The sequence below is a fragment of the Amblyomma americanum genome, chromosome 3 (assembly GCF_052857255.1).
Source record: "Amblyomma americanum isolate KBUSLIRL-KWMA chromosome 3, ASM5285725v1, whole genome shotgun sequence".
NCBI classification, from domain to species: Eukaryota; Metazoa; Arthropoda; class Arachnida; order Ixodida; family Ixodidae; genus Amblyomma; species Amblyomma americanum.
Genome location: NC_135499.1, coordinates 6,754,221 through 6,779,975, shown reverse-complemented (window position 1 = coordinate 6,779,975; position 25,755 = coordinate 6,754,221). Strand labels below are relative to the sequence as shown.

The window sequence follows — 25,755 nt, the reverse complement described above, 5'->3', positions numbered from 1 at the left end:
CTCGTGGTTCTAGGCTGTACTTCCGACCCATCTTCAGAACGTCATCCAATGTTGGCGGAAGGGAAGCTCCGTTCAAGTAAGTGAACGGAGTGGCAGCTGCATGCTTCTTGGATTTCTTCGGCAAACCTCGCCGGAGCTCATTCCAGTACACCTCGATGAGTACGGCAGAGAGGCGACGATGATCTCTTAGCTTTTTTGAAGCAACCCACGGATGCTCGTACTGCTGGCACAGATGGGGCAACAAGTCCTGCAGGTGCCTAGTTTATCCGTGCAGACCGGCAGTGCTTTAACGTGCGACTCAGGGAACACGACAGAACGCAGCATTTTGGTACAGGGAGCAACCTGGCCATACATGTGAAGGAGTGCCGAAACTGCTCAGCTTTGTGTAGCAACACTACCATTATCGGCCGCGAGAAGTCTAGGCACAAGCGTGAACTGTTAGAAGCGTTTCTAATCAAAAAGAACGAGCGTGTTTGTATCAGCGACCCGTCTGTTGTTCTTACCGGCAAACAGTGGCATTTTTTATGTGGCTTGTAATGACATCCGGACTTTGATGAAAGCGGCATGTATGTGCGCTTGCGCAAGTAGTGGTTGAAATACGTGGTGGAAACAATAATAAATCAGTTGAAAGTCCGGCCACAGACTGTCTGTGTCTTCTCCTGGTCCTGCGTCATTTTTTCGCTGTTTTCTTTTCTCTGGAACATGTACCAACTCGAACAGCAATTCCCGCTTCTTAAACTATTCCTGTACCCTGGGCTCCTTTCTACATGTGTATTCTTCCATGGACGTCTTGTCATCTTGCGTCAGCGCCATCGCCCTAACTACCTGTAGGGCACGCATCGTGTCCTCTTTCCTCAAAATTGGCATTCCACTATTCGAAATTCAATAGCTGCTTGGCCCATTCCAAATGTAAGATTCAGATGTACGACCTTCACCGACAAACTAGGCACCTGCAGGACTGGTTGCGCCATCTCTGCCAGCAGTACGAGCATCCCTGGGTGGCTTCAAAGAAGCTAAGAGAGTATCGTCGCCTCTCTGCCATACTCATCGAGGTGTACTGGAATGAGCTCTGGCGAGGTTTGCCGAAGAAATCTAAGAAGGATGCAGCAGGCACTCCGGTCACTTAATTGAACGCAGCCTCCCTTCCGTCAGCCTTGGATGACATTCTGAAGATGGGCCCGAAGTTCAGCCTGGAACCACGAGCTTCTAGCAGCTTTGCACTGAATCGCCAGGAGAGCCCCAGCAGAAGCGAGGACCAACTGTGTGTCGCAACGCGTTGGATGCCTGGAGAAGACATGGCCAAGCAGCAAGGGGTGTGAAGACCTGCGACCATTGATTGCCCACTTCAAATAGAACAACCTCAGTCTTCTACAGGTGGATAATAAAGGTTGGTTCATCGTGATTCCTTCTGCCTTGTGTGTGTAAACGGCGAACGAAGTGATCCAGAGGAATTTTTAGCCGTCGGATTTAAATTCTCGTAAGGGAAAGGCTCTAGCCCTCCGTCTGCTTAACCAGGTCAATTTGACTAGATTTGGAAATGAGATCCGCAAATGTGAACAAAATGTCTTGCGTATTTTTTTTCACGGCAAAGACTCGCAAGCTGGGAAATCCTTTTAGAGCCGTCGTGACTGAAGTAGGCTCTTAGCATAAGATGGTGTGATTGTTTTTGCAACGCACTTTAGGAAGGCTTGTTCCGCCTGATCCTTTTGCAGTTCGGAGCGCGACATACCTGGTGGAGAGCCTCAGCGACGGTCTTATTAGCGTCAGTGCTTCTTTCTCGATTGGCATACAGGAGTTCTTTGATTCAATACCGCACGACGAGCTTCTACAAGCAATGCGCGATTTGTTTGAAACCAACGGGATTGTTGCATTCGAGAAAAAATGCGGAATCGCACTCTACTCCTTCCTCGATATGCTGAGTGTGTACCTAAGGTCCACTATCATACAGCACTATGTCAACTATATTGTACAGAGGCAAGGCATCTGCATAGGATCGAGTGCATCGCCTGTGCTGCTTAACGTGTTTATTTATTTATAGTACACCCTGCAGCGTCGAAGCATTTTAGCAGGGGAGTGGGTACATCATAAAGTGACGAGTACGTGGATATAATCACACCAAAAGGGAGGCATGACAAAGGAGCAATGCATAAAGATCAGTAGAACAGAAAGCAAACACAAAACAAAAAACATGCCTGCGCTTCAGGAGAAATCGTAAAGACAATTGTTTAAAAGACCAGTGTAATTACAAATCACTGATTAGGCTGGCAAATACATCTAAGGAAGCACCCATAACTTCAACCGGCAACTTATTCCATTCAGAAATCATACGGGGAAAAAACAATACTTCATGTAGTTTGTTTTGCAGGAAATTTGGAAGAAGCCGGCCAAGTTTGATTCGTCACTGCAGAAAGCACTTCACCAGAAGCGTAATTCTACAACGCTTGATGGCTTTTCTGACAAACATAACATTTTAACACCGGCTCAGTACGGCTTCCGAAAAAACAAATCAACCGAGTTAGCTTTGCTTGCTCAAAAGGAGCTGATATTACAAAATTTTGAAAATACAAATATCGTGTTAGGACTCTTTTTTTAAGTTTTCAAGAAAGCCTTTGATCTCATCAATCACCGCATCCTGCTTAAGAAGATGGAATACTACGGTTTTCGCGGCAAAGTTCTCTCTAATATCTTCTTACTTACAGCATCGCACACAATTTGTCGATATTCAAAGACAACGCTCAGCTATTAAACCAGTAGTTTCGGGTGTCCATCAGGGCAGTATTTTAGGGCCCTTCCTGTTTTTAATTTATGTCAATCATATTGTTAATATCGACAAATCTGCTGACTATATTATATACGCCGATGACACCAGTGTGTTTTTTTCTGGACAATCGAGCATAATTTAGCCGATCGAGCAAACAGGACACTGGGACATATAAATACTTGGGCAACGGAGAATGACTTAAAGATCAACGTTGCAAAGACAAAAGCAGTGATATTTCATCCCCATCAAAAAGATATTTGTATTCCATCCCTTGCAATAAACAACACTACAATTGAAGTGGTTCGCCATTTTAAAACACTAGGGGTCATTTTTTCAGAAAATATGTCGTGGGACGACCACATTGCCTACCTCTCCGGGAAGCTCTCGCGTACGACTGGCTATTTGCGTCGCTACGGTTCATCTTTTCCTATATCAGTTAACGTATTATTATACAATTCCCTTTTTTCCTCGGTAATGAATTATGGCGCGCTTGTCTGGGGAACCACAACGCTTAATAATACTAATAAACTGCTGCGTCCCTCGTTATTCACACACAGCCGAATTATTTAAGAAATTTAACATAATCGGTATAGAATCTTTATATTCCTACAGACAAATCCGTCACTACAAGTCAGAAATAATTAAACACGACAATTCTTTAGCAGTGCTAGCCGCACTTGCTACCAATTATCCTGTGTATTGTACACGTAATCCGAAAAAATGGAAAGTTTATGTATGCCGCACAAATTACGGGAAACAAATGTTGAAATATCATTAGCCAGCTATCCTGAACGAACTGTCCGGTGAAGATAACCGAGATGTCATCAACAAGTCGTTCAGGGATCTGCGCAGCATGTTTATCTAACCAAAGAAATGTACGTGGTAATTTTATGAGTTTCTTTGTTTTGTTTGTGAAATAAGCCCAGTTACAGAAATGTAACTTCACTTTCGTGCCATGCATTTTTTTTTATTCTTAGCCACTTTTGTGCACTACATTTTTCATGATCCGTACACCTCAAGTTTCTGTTTGCCTTTCGTTATCTGCATTTTTTCGATTTTTTTAATTTTGTACGCCTTTCTGACTTGTGGGCAGCTGCGTTTTCGGCGTTTTCCCCGTTTTCTGCTGATTTCACTGCCTGTATATTAAACATTCCGCGTATTCCACTGTATGCCTTGTAAGGGGCACGGACCTCGTCAAGCCACCTTTGGCTTTTTGTCCGTGCCTCTAAGCATCCCAGGATGTTTGAATAAATTGATTTGATTTGATTTGATTTTTTCATATGTGGATAACTTTTTAATCATTTTAAAATTATCATCAACTGACCAGCTAACCCCCGTGGCGGATCAGATTTTAAATGTTTTTAGTGCCTGTTCAAAGAACATGATCTTCACCAAACATTTACCCTCTGAGAACACCATTAGGTTTCTAGACTTAGAACTCAAGTTCTTAACGGACACGTTTTTTGGAAATGTGCTCCTCGGACTAAAAAGGCGCTTTTGCCTTATGCTTCCGCTCACCCGAAGCTGGTAAATCGTGGCATTGCCAACCTGTGTTTCTCAAATGCACTGAGAAAAAGTTACCCTCATGCTATGCAGCAGAACTTTGCCGAGCAGGTGGTCGGACTACAGGCCGCTGGGTTTCCTTCCTCTTTGCTGTTGGCGGTCGCTGAAAGCTTCAGGAAGAGAATTAAGAAACCTGCTGCCAATACCGAGCACCCAACAGAGAGGACAAGGAACTTTGAGGTGATTCGCTACTAGCATGAGATTTCGCATGGGCTGAAAAATGTTTCCAAAAATTTAGAGTGAATTTGGTAGTTCCGGCCCCCCGAAAGCTTTCCAGTCTTTGCGCCCGCATCTCCGGCTCCAAGCGAGAAACTGCCTGCAAAACCAGAGCACCAAACGAAGTTCACGAAGTGTGCTGTGGGAGTAGTATATTCTATCCCTACCTCTTGTGGAATAATTTACATTGGGCAAAGAACGAGCGTGTTTTTATCCGCGACCCGTCTGTTATTCTTACTGACAAAAAGTGGCATTTTTCACCTGATTTGTAATGACGCCCGGACTTTGATGAATGTGACATGCATGTGCGCTTGAGCAAGTAGTGGCTTTAAATACGTGATGGAAGCAATAATAAATCAGCTGAAAGTCCGGCGACAGTCTGTGTGTGTCTTCTCCTGGTCCTGCGTCTTTTTCCGGTGTTTTTCTTTCTCTTGAACGATGTGGCCCAGACAATTAAACTCTTGGAAAGCGAAGTGAGAATTTTCGGTCTCGAGGGAAAGACCGAACGAAGGAATTGCTGTGAACACAGCTCGCAGGCGCCTGAGGTGCTCTTCGAACGTGGCGGAGAAGATGAAAACGTCATACAGGCACACGAGGCGAGACTGCCATTTCAGATGGGAACCACAGTCTCCATCACCCGCTGAAACGTTGCAGAAGTCGAGCGCAGGAAGAAAAAATAATATTATATGCTTTTTGGGGAAAGGAAATGGCGCCGTATGGCACATCACGCGGGCGCCTTTGCGTTTCGCCTCAATCGAAACGCAGTCGCCTGGGTCGCGTTCGGACTTGGGAACACCGGATCAGTAAACAGGCTGAAGGGGAGCACCCGGAATTCGGATATAGCGTCCGGTGTGATAAAGGCGGTCTTTTCCCGGTCGCATTCATCTACCTCGATTTGCCAATAGCCAAGTGCAGAGATGGTGGAGGACGTCATTGAGGTCTTCGGGTCAGGTTGTCGTCGGTCGAATCGTCGAGCCGAATCTTTGGGTGGAGGCTCTTGACTCGGTCCAGTAGCTTTGGTCCCACGCCTGGAGGACGCCGTATTCAGTTTTCCAAACGCAGGGACATGCCTCTGAACTAGCCAGAGGAGGACGGTTGGCCGTGCGAATAGAACCGCCTTGGGGATGGCGATCGTGACTGACGTCGCTGTGTGTAGACTGCAGCACATTATCGGCCAGGTGCTGCTCGATATCACAGCGCGCTCGAGGTGCGTGCCGTGAAAACCCTCTTGAACCCATTCTGTCGTAGGGGCAGTGGCGGAGGATGTGGCCGGGCTCCCCACAGTAGCAGATGGGCTTGTTGTTTGGGCGCACGCCACACGTGCGCTCTGCTCATAGTGGGCCAAGACTTCTGCGGAGCAGACGGTACTGCTGCGATTGGATACTGCAGAGAAGGCACAGGACCTAAGGGGCAAAAGGCTTGCATCGCGGGCCGAGGACATCGTAGTGCGTCGCTGTAGGTCATCACGTAGGATGCCGGCTGTGGAGCTGGTGGCGACTGAACAACACGCCGTATTTCATCACACACCATGTCCGTTAGGGCAGCGACGCTGGCCTGTGGAGCTTCGAAGCAAAGTTTCGCCAGTCCCTCACGCACAAGTCTCCTCACAAGCTCGCGAAGCTCCTCGGCGGGAGCGACGTACTGGGAATCGGCTGCTACAGTAGCCGTACAGTACGACCGTAGTGCACGCCCTGTTATTGCAAAGAACGCTCGACACCCGCTGCCTCCTTGGCAAAGTCGGACACCGTTCTTGGCGGGTCACGGACCAGTCCCGCAAAGAACTGCTCATTTACGCCATTCATTAAGTGGCGTACCTTCTTGGCCTTGGGCTTAGCAGGATCGGTCGGAATGAAGACTCGCGTCATGTCCTCGATGAACACGGAGAAGCCCTCGTTCGGAGTCTGCGACGTCGAGTGCAGGCCGATTTCAGCTAGCTCCTTTCTTTGGTACTAAATGTCGCAAGCAGCTCCCGGTGAAAAACCTCCCAGTTGGTGAAGGAAGCTTTGTGGCTCCCAAACTACGCTTTGGCCGAGTCCTGCAGCGCGAGGTAGACATTACGCAATTTGGGCTCGCCGTCCCACTCATTGATGCCCGCAACTCGGTCAAAACTTGCCAACCAGTCGTCAACGTCCTCGAACTTGACAACGCGTCGAACAGTTTCGGCGACAGGTGCATGTGAAGGATGAACGGAGGGGCGTTCCCGGAATGCTAAGTTTTCTGGCTGGCTGTGGTGGACGTCATGGCCCTCACCGGCCTTGTCAGTTGGCCGAACTCCGGTTCTAGGCCTCACAGATGGCGGCTGGCCTTGTGGACGTGTGTTGAGTCCTCGTGTTGAGAACAGGTGTCAAGGTTATGCTCGAAGTCAGCATACTTGGAACGCCCTAAGCTGCTCCACCAAATATGTCAACGCCAAACGGTTCACGTACAAAGAAGAGGTTTACATAAATTTCCTGGGACATGCAAGACAGCAGGGAGCTTCAGAGAGGAAGACGATAAAACCTCTAGCCCTTAGACTGCCCAAGGCTTGCCAAGTGTCGGTTAATACATTTCGGCCGCGGTAAGGAGCCACTGGAGGGGTTCGTACTGTGGCAATATGTAAGCTAAACGAAAACATAAATCCTATGACACCACCTGGAACGCTGTACGACAAACGGTTGCTCACAATGTCCGTACGAATGTAGCCGGGAAAAACGGCCCCACATTGAGGTTATCCAGATGGGAGTATATATAGAATAACAAATATTTATATGATTGTCTCAATGGGTGGTGTTCGCCTTGTCGCTTGCGTCCTGCGGACGCTTGATGGCGTCGACCTATTTTTCTTACCACCACTGCGATTACACGCCGCCAGTTTTTCTCGCAATGGGGCAAGTAAGGCTATCGCCTTACCCTGTAACTTAACGTGGCGTAGTAACTAGGGTAAAGTCGACAAGAACCAGGGCGCGCACAGTAAGGACAGCATTGGCATTTAAGACAATCATATAAACATTCTTTTGTGTATATATACTCGCCTTCTTACTGGAACCCTGAATGTGGCGCCATTTTTCCTGACTACCTTCATAGCAATGTTCTGAGCGACCGTAGTTCGTAAAGCATTCCCAGCGGTGTCTTACGATTTCTAGATGCGTGTAGCATGCGACTCTTGTGTTAGAGGCAAGCTCATGATGGGAATTCGAACCCAGTGTCCAAGTGTTTCACTCGGACGTTTGAGGATTTAGCGTTCCAAGGCCGTCTTCGTTACATTCCTGAATGCTCATTGCTCAACCTGCGTCCAGGTCGAACGCTCACGATGGCACTTACGTGCCTTGACCCACGTAAATGCTGTGAAGGTACATACATGGCTTGACACCACGTAAAGTATGAAATTTCCTATAAATTTTAATGATGTTGGTGAGAGAAGGTGGGCGCGATGGGCTAGCAGAAAGCGTTGTGGCGCATTGCCATCTGAATACGATAATGCCTGTCTGACAGTTGGTGTCAAACGAATGTACCATATTCCGGTATCCAGCCAAAGCACCGCTGTGGCGCCTTATCGGTGCTGCAATGGCGCTTTGCCACACGTGTTGCAGACTGACAAGCCAGCGCGAAGTGACGCTTGTTCCGCCGACCCACAAGTTGCCACGCCAGCGCCAGCTGCTGTGACTCTCCCTGGATTGTCTACTGTATCAGCGTCGACACCCACGCCTGCTCTACGACAAGAACCCCGACCTGCGCAGGCGCCTCGTAACGTCTCAGTTCTTTTTTACTAATATACGCAGTGTTATTTGCAATCGTGATAGCTTATCTTGCACGGCCGATACTTTTACGGCTGACATCATTATACTAACAGAAACTTGGCTCAAGGAAACTGTGCATAAAAATGAAATATTTTCAACAGAAAAGTGTTACCGCGTATTTCGCTGTGACCGTTCTTTTGATCGCGGCGGTGGTGTATTAATCGCTGTGTCAGACAATCAACAATGCTTTCAAGTTAGTAGTGATACTACACTGGAGTTCAAATGTGTACAGGTTAAAATGAACAATAAAACTCTTAGTTTATGCATGCTACCGCGCACCATCTACGCCCGTTGGCTTTTCTAACGACCTTTATGATATTCTGAGCATAGTTAAAACAAAATTTCCTTATCGGTCAATTTTTATTTTGTGTGCCTTCGATTTGCCGAACATCAGCTGGTCTAGCCCTGCAGTAGACGGTGACGGATCTTCTGAGTCGGCAAGTATTTCAGTCCTCTAGCTGCTCCTTCCCGCTAACACAAACGGCCACCCAGCCGACAAGGACGACAGCTACCAGTTCTAACCTAGTAGACCTTTTGCTAACGAGTGCCCCAGATTTTGTTTCCGAGGTAAATACTTGCCAGGCTTAAGTGATCATTGTTTACTGCACATCACGTTGAATTTATCGTCGAATAAAATGCCACATAAAACGAAAATCATTTACAAATACGTTAAAGCAAATTTTTCTTCAATTATTGATGGCCTCCGGCTTTTTGTCGACGATTTCTTCCTGGCATGTGCCGAGCGATCTGTTAACAATTGGTGCATGTTGAAAAAAAATTGCATGATTTATTCGAATTGCACGTCCCTCGCAAAGTTATCACGACTAATCGTAGGTCCCCATGGTTCACTCGTTCCTTAAAACACCTTGGAAAGAGAAAAAGGCGGTTATTTGTCAGGGCGAGGCCGTCGGGAAAATCAGAGCATTGATCAGCTCTAAGAGCCACAGTTAGCACTTATAAAAAATCGTTAAAAGATGCTAAATAACATTTCTTTACTGTCTAACTGCCATCATTTCTTTTAACTGATACTAAAAAACTCTGGAATGTTGTCAATGGGTGAGATCAGCCATCAATCTCTCTCCTGGATTCTCACTCAAGTCACATCCCTAACAGTGACAGTGCTATGTGCATACTTAATGGGACTTTTGCTAATGCACTTTCTGTCCCTTTTAGCTCATCACTACCAGATTATACTCCAGATATCATATTTCCAATGGATATCATTCGTTTTGACTTTGAATGCATTATAAGTATCGTAAATCGTTTAAAGTTATCCTCTTCAGACTTAGCTGTTATATCTAACTGGTGTTCGCAATGGAAAATGACACTTGAGACCAAATGCAAAGTAATGCGTTTTTCGCGTCGCGTCAATCCGTGCCCCGCTCCCTACAATATGTGTTCTTTCCTGCTAACACCGGTAACATCTTACAAATACCTCGGAGTCATTTTAACCTGATCCTAACTTGGAAGGCACATATAACTTCTATCATCCCGTCCGCTAACCGCATGCTTGGATACCTGAAACAAAATTTCTCCTTAGCCCCGACGCCTGTCTAACTTCTGTACAAATCGCTTGTCCGCTCCAAAATTACAATGTGTTAACTCAGTTCGGAACCCTTTCACTAAATCTTTTCTCGACGCCCTCGAAGCCGTAAAGAACAGAGCAGCCAGTTTCATCTTCCGTAACTATGATCGTTTGTCCGGCGTCACAGAAATGAAAAACACAGTCACTAACCCCTCTTTCACTGTGCAGTAAAATATTACGCCTGTGTCTGTTTTTTTTTAATTCACAACATTAATTCCACCCTTAAAGCTACATTACTCACGCCGCCAACATAAGTTTCATCCCGCTTAGATCATCCATGCAAAGTTGGTGTTCCACAGTGCCGTCCAACATCGTGCATGAATTCATTCATTCCAAAAACATCGTTAGACTGGAACCACCTACCACGGGATATTGCACTTTCCCACATACTCTGGGCTTGCCCTCAGGACTCCTCTCCGCGAGGTTTGCAGCTCTCGAATCCAGACCAGTGGAAGGCCGCATTGCTCAGTTCCGACTCGGACACACAGATCCGGGTTGTGACAAGGGCCCTAGAAGTAGCTGAACGCCACGGGCTCATGGCCGCTTGATGGGGCTTTAAACCCACACCAACTGCTAACTTGGTCGACGAACATAAAGTTTATCCTCCTCCTCTGCTTTGTTAATATTGGTACTAATGGTGGCGTTTTCCAATTTGCATCGCCTTTCTTTGTGTGATTTAACGTTTCTTGGTATTTGTATCACTTTGAACTCACTTGATGTTCCGGGTTTTCAATTATGTAAGGGCTCCGGTATTTTTTTTATATTTTTAAATGTATGCGTTGTCTCCTTCTCTAAGAAATGTATTTAAATGTGCGTACAACTCCCCTCAATATTGCCCTATGGGCCTTGAGGTTATCGGATATAAATAAATAAATGAATAAGCGAAAGAGAATCTGCTTTTTTTGTGAATTTGCAGCCTATATAGAGGGAATGCGTGAAGGTTGTTGTACGGTGTTTGTCATGTCAACGTACGAAGACTACTTCAAAAATGAGTGAGAAATTAATCTATAAATGCGGCTTTCAAAACATTTGCTAGAGTCTGCTTTTCACATTGCGCTTAATCAAGGAAAAATGGCAACCAAATTCTACCTGTGCGCCTGGAGAAACAGCAACTGCACGTTTCTGCCGAAAAAGAAACCTCTGAAACTCTTCGAGGGACGGCAGTATGCAAGCTGGGTAAGACATGTAAAAACAAGTGGCATGCGCCATAGTGCTGAGTGCTCACTAAAACTTTCTAAATAATTCGAAATTCTGCTTACATGTGCGTATTTTAATTAATAAATGACATTAGTATGAGGTTGATATATCAGTATGCTAAAGGTCTTCCTCTTACGATAAAAGCTATTACTTTCATGGCGCTGCGTAAAAGATTTCATTTTGAGGAATTGGTTTCTTACACAGTGTCTCAATACTAACTGTGAAGTTAAGCCAACTGTGAAGTTTACCAAAAGGCGAACACAGTTTTCTCGCGAAAAACATGAGCCTTTTCCACTGTGTCGTATAGACCACCACAGATAGACGATAAAATAAACTATTGGTTCGATTTACGGGGTTTAGCGTCCCAAAACGACTCAGGCCATGAGGGACGTCGTAGTGAAGGGCTCCGGAAATTTCAACCACCTGGGGTTCTTTAACGTGCACTGATAGCATATGGTACAAGGGCCTCTAGAATTTCGCCTCCATAGAAATTCGGCCGCCGCGGCCGGGATCGAACTCACGTCAATCGGGTCAGCAGCCGAGCGCCATAACCACTGCGTCACCGCGGCGGGTAACTAGACTATTAGTTTCCAATTAATGCGCGCCAGGAAATATAAACGAAAGGACAGAGAAATTCCCATGTGCTCATTCGTTTTGTTTATTGTTGGCTGAGGCGGTCGAGCTTAATTCCGCGGTTATTTGGCGAGAAATGACGGAGAAGCCTTCATCGATGTACCACATTTCTTCGGCCGAGGCTCGAACGAGCCACAGAGCGATCTCCTACTGCTTCCATGGTAGTGTTTCCGGAAATTAAAAGAAGAAGAAATGGTAGATATTTTTAATGACTACTTCGTTAACAGAGACTTTACTACAAACCAGACAACATCATACAAAACTTTAGGGCAGGAAAATTCTAGCACAATATTTTTTGAACCAACAGATGCTAATGAAGTGTTTTCTCTTCTTTTGAGTTCAAAAACGTAATTCTGATAGTGTTGATGCTGGCAGTATGCAAATAAGACCCGCAAAGTATGTGATACGTATAATCAGCCCCATTCCGGCACATCTTTTAAACCTTTGCATTTCTACAGCTGTTTTTCCTACCATAATGCAAGTTGCCTGTGTGATAGCCTTATATGAAAAAGGTGATCAAAATGGTGTGCCTCACTGCAGACCCGTGTCACTTCTTCCTGTCTTTTCTGAAGGCCCGGAGAACACCCTCCTAGATTGAATATCGCGCTTCTGCAGCAACCACAATATAATTACTACGCAATATGGCTTTGGGAGGGGACGGTCTACAGAGCTGGCGGTTTTGGACCTTAAGAAATATATTGGCACGAAGTAGTGTGTTGCAGTCCAGAGAGCAGAAAGGCTGCGAAAATGGTGCACAGACAAAACTCTTTATTTGGGCTGAGTTGCGCAGACAATGGACTGAACCACTTGGCGGCGGCGCAGCGACAAGCGTGCTCGACGGTCTCCGAACAGAATGCCCGCCGCTGTCGGCCGTGCTCAATTTAAAGCTCATAGCGAACTTTCGAGATAAAGCATTCAAAGTTACTAGAACAATCTGGAACAGCGTAGAATCAGCTCTGCCTGGATGCGATCAATCGAGATAAATCTGGTCGCATCTTGGATCGCAAAAAATGCGATAAAGCGGCACGCCGGCAGATTTCAAGAATGAAGAAACAAACACTGCAAAGATTCGCGGCATTACTCCCCTCTCAAAGAAGCATCGACCCGTTTCGTTAAAACAAATAAGGAGACTAGCAACAACTAAAAGGGAGCGTGCGAAAATAAACACAGAGTGCGGAAACACGGCGTCATTACTGTCATCTTTACTGTCAGTTATCGTCATTACTGTCACTATTACTACCATCATCATCACCATCCCCTACTATCAATATCACTATCATCAGCACTATCCCTAACTATTTCTACTGCTAACTCATCATCAACCTGTCTGCGCGCCCACTGCAGGGCAAAGGCTTCTCCTATGTCTCTCCAATTAACCCGGTCCTTTGCCAGCTTCGCCCAACGTACCCCCGCCGACTTCTTAATCTTATCCGCCCATCTAACTTTCTCTCGCTGCTGCTATGCTTGCCTTCTCTTGGGATCCAGTCTGTTACTCTGGAGGACCATTGGTTATTTTGCTTTCGCATTACATGCCCTGCCTAAACCCATTTTTCTAATGATCATCATCCCTATCACCAACTATGATTATTGCTATCATCATCACTATCACTATCTCTAGTGCTATCACTATAAGGAGCTACTGTTTTCACGGTCACTACAATCACTAGCCCTATTTATATCTAGCACTAACTGTCACTATTAGTAGCTATCATTATCACTATCGGTCACTATTTAAATTTACTAACTGTCGCTACTATCATTCTGTATCTCTTTGTTACCAGCAGTTCGTTAATAAACTTTGCATTTTATTTTAATTACCGCACAACTTATGATTGACAGTTAGTGCAGGCAATTTTGCTGACAATTTCAGTCCACACCACTCATGAGCCAACAAAAGCTCACGCCTTAAAACCCTGCTGCATCAACGGCAGCCATGCAAAATTATCCAACTCTCTCATGTGAAGATAGCCTGCATGTCCACATTAGTCTCCGCGGTGGGTCAAGTGGCTATGGTCCCCGGCTGCTGACCTGAAAGACGGCGGGTTTGGTCCTGGCAGCGGCGGTCGCATTTCGGTGGAGGTGAAATGCTAGAGGCCTGTGCGCTGTGTGATTTCGTTGCACGTGAAAAACACCTAATGCTCGAAATTGCCTGCAGCCCTCCACTACGGCGTCCTTCATAGCCTAAGTCACTTTAACACGTTAATTCCCTTTAACATCCCATCAACTTACCATTAAATCCAATGTCCGCATAAAAAGTAAAGTAAAAACCATTTTATATCAACTCACCTCAAAGAAGCTGCAAAAATGAGACGAAGCTAGCAGAAGAAAACCTTCGTAGTAGTCACAATCGCTAACGAAAACTTCGGGTGGCCTCTTCTTCTTTCACTTCGGAGCGGCTCCACGAATATCAAGGATGCGCTGAGAGCAAGCAAGGGGACGAAAAAGGCAAAGAGGTGCAGCAATCGCGCAAAGCTTTGCCTCGATTGTATTTCGACGAAGTGTGGTTTTATTTACACGTGTGTGCAATATAACTAAATTGCGGCCTGTCATGATTCAGGTAAACAATAAAAAATAGGGCAATCGGGCAAAAACGCGGAACAGAGGGCTAAGGCGCCCGTGTGCTGTGCGATGTCAGTGCACGTTAAAGATCCCCAGGTAGTCGAAATTATTCCGGAGCCCTCCACTACGGCACCTCTATTCCTTTCTTCTTTCACTCCCTCCTTTCTCCCTTCCCTTACGGCGCGGTTCAGGTGTCCAACGATACATGAGACCGATACTGCGCCATTTCCTTTCCCCAAAAACCAATTATTATTATTATTATTGGGATCCTTCATGAATGTTAGCATATCGTCCTTTTATGTATTATTATATTTTGACAATCAATTATACCTTTCTTCTCCATCTCTTTTTCTTTCAAGCTCCTACACCTTTTCGATTCATGCCCTATTTGAGGCATAATGCACCAGTGTTGCTCTCCCGCGTGCTTTTCATTTGCCCTTATTATGAACAGGCGAAGATCAATCTCTGCCTCTCGATTATTAGCACAGCATAGCATAGAAAATATTGAGTTCAGATCAAATGTCAGGAGGTAGGACTTGCCCTCCTGTTTTTGTCAGACGGCCGAAGTGCCTTGGAACGTGTTAGCTTCGAAGGCTTGTCTTATGATGGTATTCTGCTCTTCCAGGTCCTGGATACGTAGCAAAGCCTCCCATTACTCTGTATTGTCCACTGAAGTGCTGGATTAGGTGCAAGCCCAAGGAGGGCGTGAAATAAGAAAGGAAGAAAGAGGTGCCGTAGTGCAGGCCTCCAGAATAATTTCGATCACCTGAGGATCTTTAACGTGAACTGACATCGCAAAGCCCACGGGCGACTTTTGCGTTTCGCCTCCATCAAAACGCGGCCGCTGCGGTCAGGTTCGAACCCGGGTACTCCGGCTCAGTAGACGAGTGCCTTAATCACTGAGCAACCGAGGTGGGTCTTCGGTAACAGCCTCGGCAAATTTTTGTCCTTGCGACGGCGTCAAGAAGATCGTGCGCGCCGTGTCCGTCTATTCGTCAAATGCCGAGAGTCCGTGCCGCTTATAGTGTACGCCTTTGGTGGGCGCATCCATATGATTCACTCGTGTGTTAGAAATGTGTGTAAATTTTTCGGTGCCGTTATTGTTTTTCGCTTTAGGCGGGGGGGGGGGGGGGGAGGGAGATATATTCACTTGCTTGCTTTTAATTGTATTCATGCTGTAAACAAGGAGTGAGCGTATTTCAGTTTCCACTTCTGGTAGCCTGCGGCATTCGCAACTTTTGTGTGTTGTGGGGCTCGAGGCGAGGGCGAAGAATCAAGGGTGACTTCTTATTAAAGATAGAAGCATATTTAATGTCACTTCGGCGGAGGACTGCGGAGTTGCCGTTAAGCAGATTTTAAAAGCAGCCAGAACTTGAGCGAAAGCAGCCAAAAGTATCCGTGCCATTCAATTTTAGCGCCAAATTTCTAGACATATAGAATAGAAGCAGTATTATAAATAAAACTATCTTCAAAGAAAATATATGTGCCCATTTTGAACCAACGCAAGAAACAGAATAAGCAGCACAAAGATTAGGCCCATTTTGCTTCCAGACAACGCTTAAGACGCCGTGGGTAGACCTCAGGATGTCCACGTGAGGACGTTCAGACATCCTCAGGTTGTCTGTAACTGGTCTTCCAGCAGTCAAACTGGGATCTATTTGTTCATCCGCTGCGCATACTCAGGATGTCTTCAATATCATGTTTAGGAATGTTTTCAGTACTACTTCAGGATCAATTTTTTTTTCATGGCAGTTTCGTATGCAAAGCTAATGTAAGCGAAGGTAACGAGAACAAGCAAAACGAACGGGTTTAGCGAGGTCCGCAGACAGTAGTGTATTCTGCTGCCTGAATGAAGAAGACGAGATGCCTAAAAATCTTGTCAAGGCAACCCTATCAGAAGCATGCGATGCATAAGAACAGATGCGAAAGCAAAAATACTTTAAGATATCTCCTCAAGCCATATAAATATCGGGGTCAGAACGGTTCTTCATTAGATCACCATTGTAGACATATATCGTTCAATATACCCGAATCTTTTAACTAATGAGAGGTGAGTGTGAGAGATAAAGCTGGCTGTATCTCAGTTCTGTTCCACACCACTATCAAGCGAAAGGACGATTTAAGGACATTTGAGGAGCTTTCATCTTCGAGCCGTCGAGAACAGTGTAAGCTGAAGACATATACACATGAAGACAGCCATCGATGCACGTCAAATATATTTAGATCTTGTTGTTCGGAATGAGGACGTTCTGGCCACTTGAGGACGTCCTTAGGACGTTTGGTGTTGTCTGGGCTGTGTCTTAAATGCACAATAAATGATTTATTTAATGATCAGTGCATGTAGAGGCCAATTTCCCATGAGGCACTGGCGCTTTGCGTTTGACCCATGCTAGGTGGTCCCATATCACAAGAGTGTGTGAACGGTGACTCCGGTCATAATTTTCTTTGCGAGAAACCTGGGCTACTTCAGAATTGGCCGCGGCTTCAGAGGGTTAGGCTGTAATTTCAAGAAGTATCTGACATTGGTGCTGAAGCGGAAGTTTTGGTATCTATGCAAACAAAAGTTGAACATGCTCAAAGTTTGTGCTTGCGTTCACTGATGTGTGGATTGCAGATGCAGCCTCTTGAGGCTTAATAGGCCACGACAAGGTTTCTAAAGCACAGAGCTTACGAAGAACTGCAATGAGAGTTCTATTACTTCTGTCAACGAGTCAATTTTCTTCTGGTCGATAGGCAGTTGATTAGTGAATCTCGACATTCTGAAGGAGCACGAAAATGTTCGAATTCAATGAATTCAAGTGCTGAATCGTGGTCAGAAAGGCAATGGCCAGGCGTTCCATTACCGTGAAATAGGTGGCATAAATACTGAATCACTTCACGTGCCGAAGTCGATGGCACTGCTGCTGGCACGATGAGCCGGGTTGCAAAGTTAACGACATTCAAAATGTGTCGTGGTGAATCGCAAGGTGGCATAGTGGTATGGTATTTTGCAATGCTAAAAAAGAGATGTATAATGCGGTCATTCGGCCAAGCTACCAAACAGAGCTAGATGTAGACGATTATAATCTAGGAAATACTGACAGGATGACATATATTCATAAACAAACTGCTTTATGTTTGGCCACCAATATTATTCCTTTGTCTTCTGTAACATTTGACTTGGGTCAAAATGCCCTGCATTGTCGTGAAGTGCTTGCAGAATAGCTTGGCGGAAAGTGCATGGAGCTGCTATGGTGTATGTTTCCTAGTTAATCTGACGGTATAAAATGCTGTCAACCAGGATGAGCCCTATTGATTCATTTTGGCTCGATAGATTCTAAAGAACAGTAAAGCAGTCGGGATCATCTTCCAGCATAGTAGACAGCCTGCAGAGGGCTGTGTAACTGCGCAAGATAATTTGGTCAGGCGATCCGCTACCGTAGTCTGTTGACCTGGGCAGTGCTGTACCGAGATGTCAAACTCTACTAAATCCATGAGCATTGATGTAAAACGGCGGGATAGCTTTGCAGTGTTAATCCAGCAGGCAACAGTCCATTTTTCTGTTGCAAGAATAAACTGCTCTGCCGAGAAAATACTACCAGAATTGCACAGTTATAGCCCAGTGTACATGGCTATAAATGCTCTTTTGGTGGGAGGCGACGTCTGGCGTAGGCAATCACACAATCTTTGTTATTTTTCACTTGGGATGGCACTGCACCTATGGCGTTTCCAGATGCAACTGTAGTTAGCGTTGTCAGGGAGCCTGAGTCAAAGTGTGCAAGAAGGGCGGCTGTGTGAGGGCAGTACGGATGGTCTGAAAAGCTTGCTCACATTCTGGAGTCCACAGAAAAGTGGATGACTTGATGAGGGCTGGAGAGGAAGTAGAACGTTTGCAAAATCTTTTTTAAAATGATAAAAATTGGCTGCCTATACCCACGATTGCACTTGTTTCTGGTCAGTTGGAGGTGGAGTGCGGCACATTTTGGCAGCTTTTTTCAGGATCAGTGCATTGGTCTTTGCTTGAAATTACAAAACAGAGGTATTTGACGGACTCGAGGCAAAATTTGCACTTTTCCAGAGATACCATAAGAACGTTGATGTGGGGTAAATGCTGAACTGCTTTGAGTAAGCTCGCAAGAGTAGAGAAAGTATCAGCGTACACATGGATGTCATCTAAATATGCGCGAATGCCGTATTTGGCTGGACGGTATTCAAAGACTTGAAATACTATCTGTATGATCCTTTGGAGTGTGGTTGATGCGTTCTTGAATAGGAAAGGCATGCCTGTCCACATATACGTGACATGATGTGTCATGAACGCTGACTTTTCGTAGTCTTGAGGCCGTAGAATAACTTGCCAATAGGCACTTTTCAAGTCCATGGTGGCGAAGTAGGCACGTCAAGCAATATCCTGTGAAATGTCATCTACTAAGGGCAGTGGATGCACGACTGCAATAATACGGCAATTTCATGGGCCATAGTTCGCACATAAGCGTTTGTTGACTCCATGGGAGACGACTACTGGAAAAGCCCAAGGGCCGAATGCAGAAATAATAACACCCTGCTGCGACAGCTTCTTGATTCAAATTTCCAGATAAGCTCGGTCTTCAGGAGCATATCTGTATGGGATTGACTGTAGGGCACAATATTGGGCAAGAGGTCAATGTGGTGCTCTATGCCTGTATAATGTCCAAGATCATCATGACGAGCGCAAATCGCATTCTTTTCAGTCATAATGTCTTTTATTACTGACTGCTCATCAAAAGAGAGCTGGCTTCCAAACTGTGCTGGCAAAAGGTCTGGGTGACTCCTAACACATATAGTGTTGCCACGTGGAGTGGCAGGTGGACTGCACGTCTCTACAGTAGGGGCCAGTAATGCTTGCAAGGAATCTGCTCTTCTGAAGGTGAAGGATCTTTCTGCAGACAGGCATTGGTAGTAGACCTGTGGAAGAAAAAAGACTTGAACATGAAGGAATTAGAGCGTTGGTCATGCGTTGGACAAGCTCTTGACTGGCAATAATCCTGACGTTTGTGGCTGCATTTTGCACCTGAACTGGCTTTAAAGGTTCAAAGATGAAACGATCTTGTGCGGATGAAAGCCAGTCTTCGCTTAATATAAGGGGGAGCACGTTGCTCTCAAGGAGAGCAGCTTCCACAACTCCTGAAATAGGGCCGACGGTTATTTTTAGAAGGGCCGCTCTATTGGGAGGCACAGTACTGCCATCAACAACGGCGTAGAGAGGATCTGTCCAAGAGATCATTATGGCAGTTGAAAGGAGAGCTTTGAAAATTAAGGTCAATTTATATCCAGTGTCCGAAAAAATGTAACATTCACATATTCCAGCGATGGAGGCGACGAATAACAGACACTGTTGCTGCGAGGCCTAAAAGGAAACGGGGAAATGTGCAGTGCTGTTGGCTGACGTGCTGCTGCATGTGGGCTTCCGGAGGATGGCACAGTTGGTGATGAGTGGTGGCTTTGAGACGGGCACTTGGCCGCTCGATGACTTAGCTCTTTGCACTTATAGCAAACAGCATGTGACAGGTCTTGGCCACTTCGGTATGCTGGTGCACCATATTGCAGCATACTTGGCTTCTTGTTCGTGCACAGGCATATCTTCAATGCGTGGTTTTAACTGGGGACGTGAAGAGGCCGAAGGGGTAGACTGCTGTTGCGAGCTCTGCGGCTGTTGGTCTGGAAACTTGGATGCTGGTGTCCTATGCGAATAGATTGCCATAGCTTCCGCCGAAGCTCGGGAGGGACTTAGCTTGGATGTTGGTGAGCTTGGATCTGCTGAGCGCGTTTGTCTAGGCTGATGCATGTTAACATAGAGTTTCTCACTGTAGAAGGTCGACTGGTTGCTTTGGCGGCGACTATGTGCTGATCACGTAGCCCTTACAGAATATTGTAGTCTATCTTTTGTGCATCTATGAGCTTGACTGGGGCAGCGTTCTACCAGTCGCAACTTTTAAAAGGTGTACTGGCATAAACTCTCACCAGCATTTTGTGAAACTTTAATTACACGCTCTTTCCAGTCAATTAGTGAAAGCGGAGATGAACAAGTGTTCTTCAACGCGTTGGTCCACTCTTGCCACGTACTGAACCGATGACCGAAACTCAAGTGCCATTTACGAGCAGTACCTTTTAGTTTTCTGTAAGCGCTGTGGCGGGTGGTGGCGTCGTCTCATAAAGCTAGCTTTTGCACCAGATTCACTTCATCATGCCAAGTGGTCACGTCTATTTTTGGTGATTCCTCAAATTAAAGGATCGAAGAGGTAAGATTCCGCAAAGAGTTGGCCACTGCCGAAAACCGGGGCAAATGCTGGAGCAAACCCGCGAGAGGCTTAGCGGTAGCTGTGTCAAATGACAAATTGGGAGAATTTGGCGGGTCCGGCATCTGAAATCTACTGCTTCGATGTCGGGGCTAAGTCGCTGAATCAGGTTTTCTTTTCGGCCTGATGTGTAAGTGGCGTCGATCGAGTTGTTTCGCAAGAGCTCAACACTAAATCGGGACCACGTTGCACAGTCTGATTCCTTCGAAATAATTCCAGGCATGACGACTTTGACGAAAGGATGTTCGAAGGATTGAGCTTGTGTGTTAGATCGAACACTGATGTAGGCTTTCGTGGTTCTAACGTTCCAAACGGCGCTGCATATTTAGCTCCGCTTCAAGCGACGCAATTACTGGTTCGAAGGGCGTCCAGAACTCGTAGAGGCTCGAAAGACTTAAAGAAGCAGAATGATTTGCTTTTTCGGGCATTTTGGACAACGTCGGCAACGTCGGAGGCTTTCGGGCGAATGCAGGCTGGCAGGCTTGTAGCAGAGCGACAGGCTGAAGCTTGTAGTCGTTGACTGCGCCAGATATGAGGCTAAGAGTGAGGGTGAAGGATCAAGGACGAATTCTTATTAAAGACAGAAACATAATTAATGACACTTGGGCGTGGCAGCGCACACGCACTACACATCACAGAATTAAGGCATCGGCGGAGGACTGCGAACGACGTACTCAGTCAGTCAGTTGGTCGGTCGGTCGGTCAGAAAAACTTTATTTACAAAAAGGAAGTGAGTTGAAAAGAGGCGGAGGTGATTGCCAAGTCCAGCAGACCACTAGCTGCAGCTGCAGCTTGAGCCCGGCTGACCAGGCCACGTTGGGCCGTAAGACCAAGCAGTTGATCAGGGCAGGTTCCCACGCCCCCTTTGTTATGTTGGTGGTTGGGGCATCGTTGGGGCTGGAGGAACAAGACGATATCATGTGATACGTATCATCCTGCTCTGCATCGCACAGCGGGCAGGTACCGTCTATGTTGGGATCAAAAACATTTTAGGATTGCAAGATTTAGATAAGATGTCCAGCGTTGTCCTGTGAACTTCTCCTCCTTGTGAATGCGTCCTTTTCGCTGGTTTTCCACATAGGGGAATGCTTTCTATTCTTTTTAATTTGAAGTGCCAATCAATTGGAGTTAAAGAAAATTACTTATAAAGCAACAGAAAAAACAACCATGCCGCCGTAGGGATCCGAACCCATGACCCCCTGATATATATATATATATATATATATAAACGTGCTTTGCGTAGACGACGAAGGAGAAGAGATCAGAAGGGTAGAGAAAAAGGAAGCTGGTTGGTCTGATCGGTTCGAGCTCAGCGCCCTGTCGCTAAATCTCTTAAATAAACACCCCAGACCCACTCAGTGCCTGCTGAGTACGTAACAGTTGTGGTGGACGTTGCTGGGTATCACCAGGGATTCCCCTGTTCCTCGACGCAGCCGCAGAGCTGTCGGATTGCCACCACTTCCACTGGATATGCCTCCGGACGGCGGCGCCAAGCAAGCAGCACCCGCGGCGGGCCACTGGCAGCATCACCGCGAACCGAGCACCTTTGCTGGAAGGTCCGATGAAGACGTCGACGAGTGGTTGACTAATTACGAGCGGGCGAGTCGCTATAACGGCTGGGATGCCACAGTGAGGCTAGCCAACGTCGTATTCTTTTTGGAAGCGACAGCGCTGATTTTGTTTGATTACCATGAAGACTCTCTTAACACGTGGGAACGTTTTGCAGAAGAGATAAAGAAATGTTTTGGTGACGGCTCTGCCAAAAAGAAACGCGCCGAACAGACGTTGCTTCAACGGGCCCAATTATCTGGTGAGACTTGCACCATGTACATTGAAGAAATCGTAAAGTTGTGCAGTCTAGTGAACCCGCGGATGTCTTAAGAAGATAAGGTCGGACAATTACTTAAAGGGATTGCTGAAGATGTATACAACTTCCTTATTAGCAAAGACAGCTTGAAGTCGACGGCCGACGTCATCAAGCATTTCAGAGCGTTCGAGACTTTGAAGCTTCGTCGTATTGTGCCGAAATTTGGGCGCCTGGCGAATGTCACCTCCATCGCCAGCGTTGACGTCGCTGCTCCAGTGTCAATGGCTGACATGATTCGCCAAATTGTGCGCGAGGAACTCCTCCGGTATCGAGACCCTGTGCGCCGGGATGACGCCCAGCAAGATGGTTGCGCATTGCAGGCAGAGCCCGCTACACCATCTACTTCTTGGGTTCCAGCTGGTGTTTCGCAGAACTTCGCCGATCGGAGACCCCGCGAGGTACAGTCTGCCTACCAGTCTGTGGGAAGAGGGCGTGCCTACACAGGCGACTTGGCGCGACAAAGCCTCGATATGATTACAACCAACCTTCTGACCACGCTTGGCAACCATCATACGTTGATCGCTGGCGCCCGCCACCTGTGTGTTACCGCTGTGGCATGACCGGACATATATCCCGATACTGCCGCCGACGAGGCCCGATTCAACCAGACCATCGCCTGTGGCCGAACACTTCCCTCAACCCCGATGCGGAAGCTCAGCACCCAACGCCAACATCCTCTTGGGGTAGCTACCGTGCGGCATTGCTGCGAAACACCTCGCCAGCCTCCGACCGCAGCCTGACACCACCACCTTCACCATCTCCTCGACGCCGCTCGCCTCCTCCGGAAAACTAGACGGCGCGGCCGATGGAGGTGAGGCCACCGGCGAGTCGATATCATCAATCCCTTTTCCCGTGTTTATGTTAAAGAACAAACTTGAAGTGCTTATCTACGGAATTCGAACTATGGCGTTAGTAGATACCGGCGCGACAGTATCTATAATGAGTTTGAACTTCAAGGATAGTTTGGGTCGAAAAGTAATGTTTGGTTGGGATCAGGCTGTGGTGTTTCGGGGTGTTGGGGGTGAAACATTAGTTCCCCTTGGTGTCTGTTCTGCGAACGTTATTATCGGTGGTCAAGTGTTCAGGACTGAATTTGCTGTGCTGTCACGTTCCGCACATGACTGACGTTATACTTGGAATTGGCTTTTTGCAGCAGTGCGGTGGCACATTAGACTGTCGTACTGGAGGGATTTCATTGGACGCCACTCTGATGTCGGCTCTTGTAGAAAGCTCCTCTCTTGATTTCGGAGCGTTCTCTGTGTCAGAGGACACAGTTGTACCGGCGATGTCTGCCGGATTTGTGCCGGTTGCTTCATCGAAAATTTTGTGTGATGCCTTCGATGCCGTGGTGGAACCCACTGCACTGACGTGTGCTAAGAAGAGTGTCCTCGTGCCCCGTTGCGTAGTCCGCGTAACTAGTGGCGGCCACACCATGCTGTGGGCAGTGAACTATTCGGAAGAGCCCGCCGTGTTACCTCGTGACATGAAGCTTGCCCATTTCGAGGAAGGCTTGTCGGTTTCCGTTGCGGTGCTCAGTGATCACGCTTTTGAAGAACCGGGGCACACCTGTGAAGAGTCCAAAGTTCAGGCCATGGTTAATAAGTCCCTTTCCACGACCGAGCGTCGCATTTTGGTGGGACTGCTTTGGAAGCATGTCACAGTGTTCGATTTTCCCAGAGACCATCCAGTACCCATTCCCCGTTCTCGCATTCATCATTTGATCGATACTGGATCCGCACCTCCAATACGACAAAGGCCTTACCGCGTATCACCAACCGAACGTGAGATAATAGACCAACAAGTTCATGACATGATAAACCGAGGAGTTATCCAGGAATCTTCATGCCCTTGGGCGGCCCCAGTGATCCTCGTGAGAAAGATAATACGTGGCGGTTCTGCGTAGACTTTCGTCGCCTAAATGCCATCACAAAAAAAAAGATGTGTATCAGCTCCCACGCATAGACGATGCCATCGATTGTCTACACTCCGCTTCATATTTTTCCTCGGTTGATTTAAGGTCAGGGTACTGGCAAATACCAATGCACCCGAACGACAAAGAAAAGACTGCATTTATCACACCTGACGGACTGTGTGAATTTAATGTCATGCCTTTTGGACTATGCAATGCACCTGCCACATTTGAAAGATTTATGGACACTATTTTGCGTGGTCTGAAGTGGCAGATTTGTTTGTGTTATTTGGATGATGTCGTGATCTTTGGGAAGACATTTAGCGAACATAACAGCCGCCTCGGCTATCGTCCTCGACTGCATTGAAAGAGTGGGCCTGGTCCTTAACTCTAAGAAGTATCACTTTGGTGAACGTCAAATAATTGTCCTCGATCACTTGGTTGATAAGGACGGTGTCCGGCCGGATCCCGAGAAAGTTGAGGCTGTCATCAACTTCACAGCGCTGCCATCAGTCATGGAATTTCGCAGTTTTTTACGGCTGTGCTCGTATTTTCGCCGTTTTGTTCCGCGGTTTGCCGACGTCGCCTTCCCACTCACGTGCCTCCTACAAAAAGACGTGCCGTTCCAGTGGACCCCTGACTGTGAGTCTGCATTCCGCCATCTGAAATTTCTCCTGACGTTGGGACCCATTCTGCGCCATTTTTGCCCGTCTGCTCCCATCGAAGTTCACACCGACGCCAGTGGTGTCGGAGTTGGCGGTGTGCTCATCCAGCGCCACGGCGGAGATCAGCATGTGATAGCTTATGCCAGTAGGTCGTTGAGCAAGTCGGAACGAAACTACACAGTTACCGAACAAGAGTGTCTCGCGGTAGTTTTTGCTGTGCAACGCTTTCGTTCCTACCTGTACGGCAATGCTTTTACCATCGTCACCGACCAACATTCGCTCTGTTGGCTCGTGAATCTCCGTGACCCATGTGGCCGACTTGCCCGCTGAGCTTTGCGGCTACAAGAGTTCAACTTCACTGTCGTGTACAAAAGCGGTCGCCAACACGCCGACGCTGACTGTCTATCGCGCTTGCCGCTTCCGACGACTGCTTGCGATGGCGACAACTTCGACGACTACCTCGCTTCTGTCTCACCCACGTTTCCTGATGCTAACCAGTTCAAGACTGAACAGCGCAAGGACACGACGTTAACAGCACTCTTCGACGCCGCCGGCCATTTCCCTGCTGCCCGTTTCTGTATTCTCGCTGGTTTACTTTACAAGAAGAATTGCACGCCCGGCGGTGCACGGTTCCTTCTCGTCGTGCCGGAAAGCCTTCGCATCCCTGTTCTTCAACTGATGCACGACGATGCCACGTCAGGCCACTTGGG

The 25,755-nt window shown here is 46.9% G+C and overlaps 1 protein-coding gene across 1 annotated transcript in view; it reads right to left on the bottom strand.

Moving 5' to 3' along the window:
- The window catches only part of LOC144123113 (glycoprotein-N-acetylgalactosamine 3-beta-galactosyltransferase 1-B-like), a 380,861-nt gene extending 366,763 nt beyond the window's left edge, over positions 1-14,098 (bottom strand). The window contains exon 1 of the mRNA XM_077656016.1: positions 14,018-14,098. The gene's annotated coding sequence lies outside the window, so the exon portion shown is untranslated. The remainder of the gene's footprint in view (positions 1-14,017) is intronic.
- Positions 14,099-25,755: the final 11,657 nt, after the last annotated feature.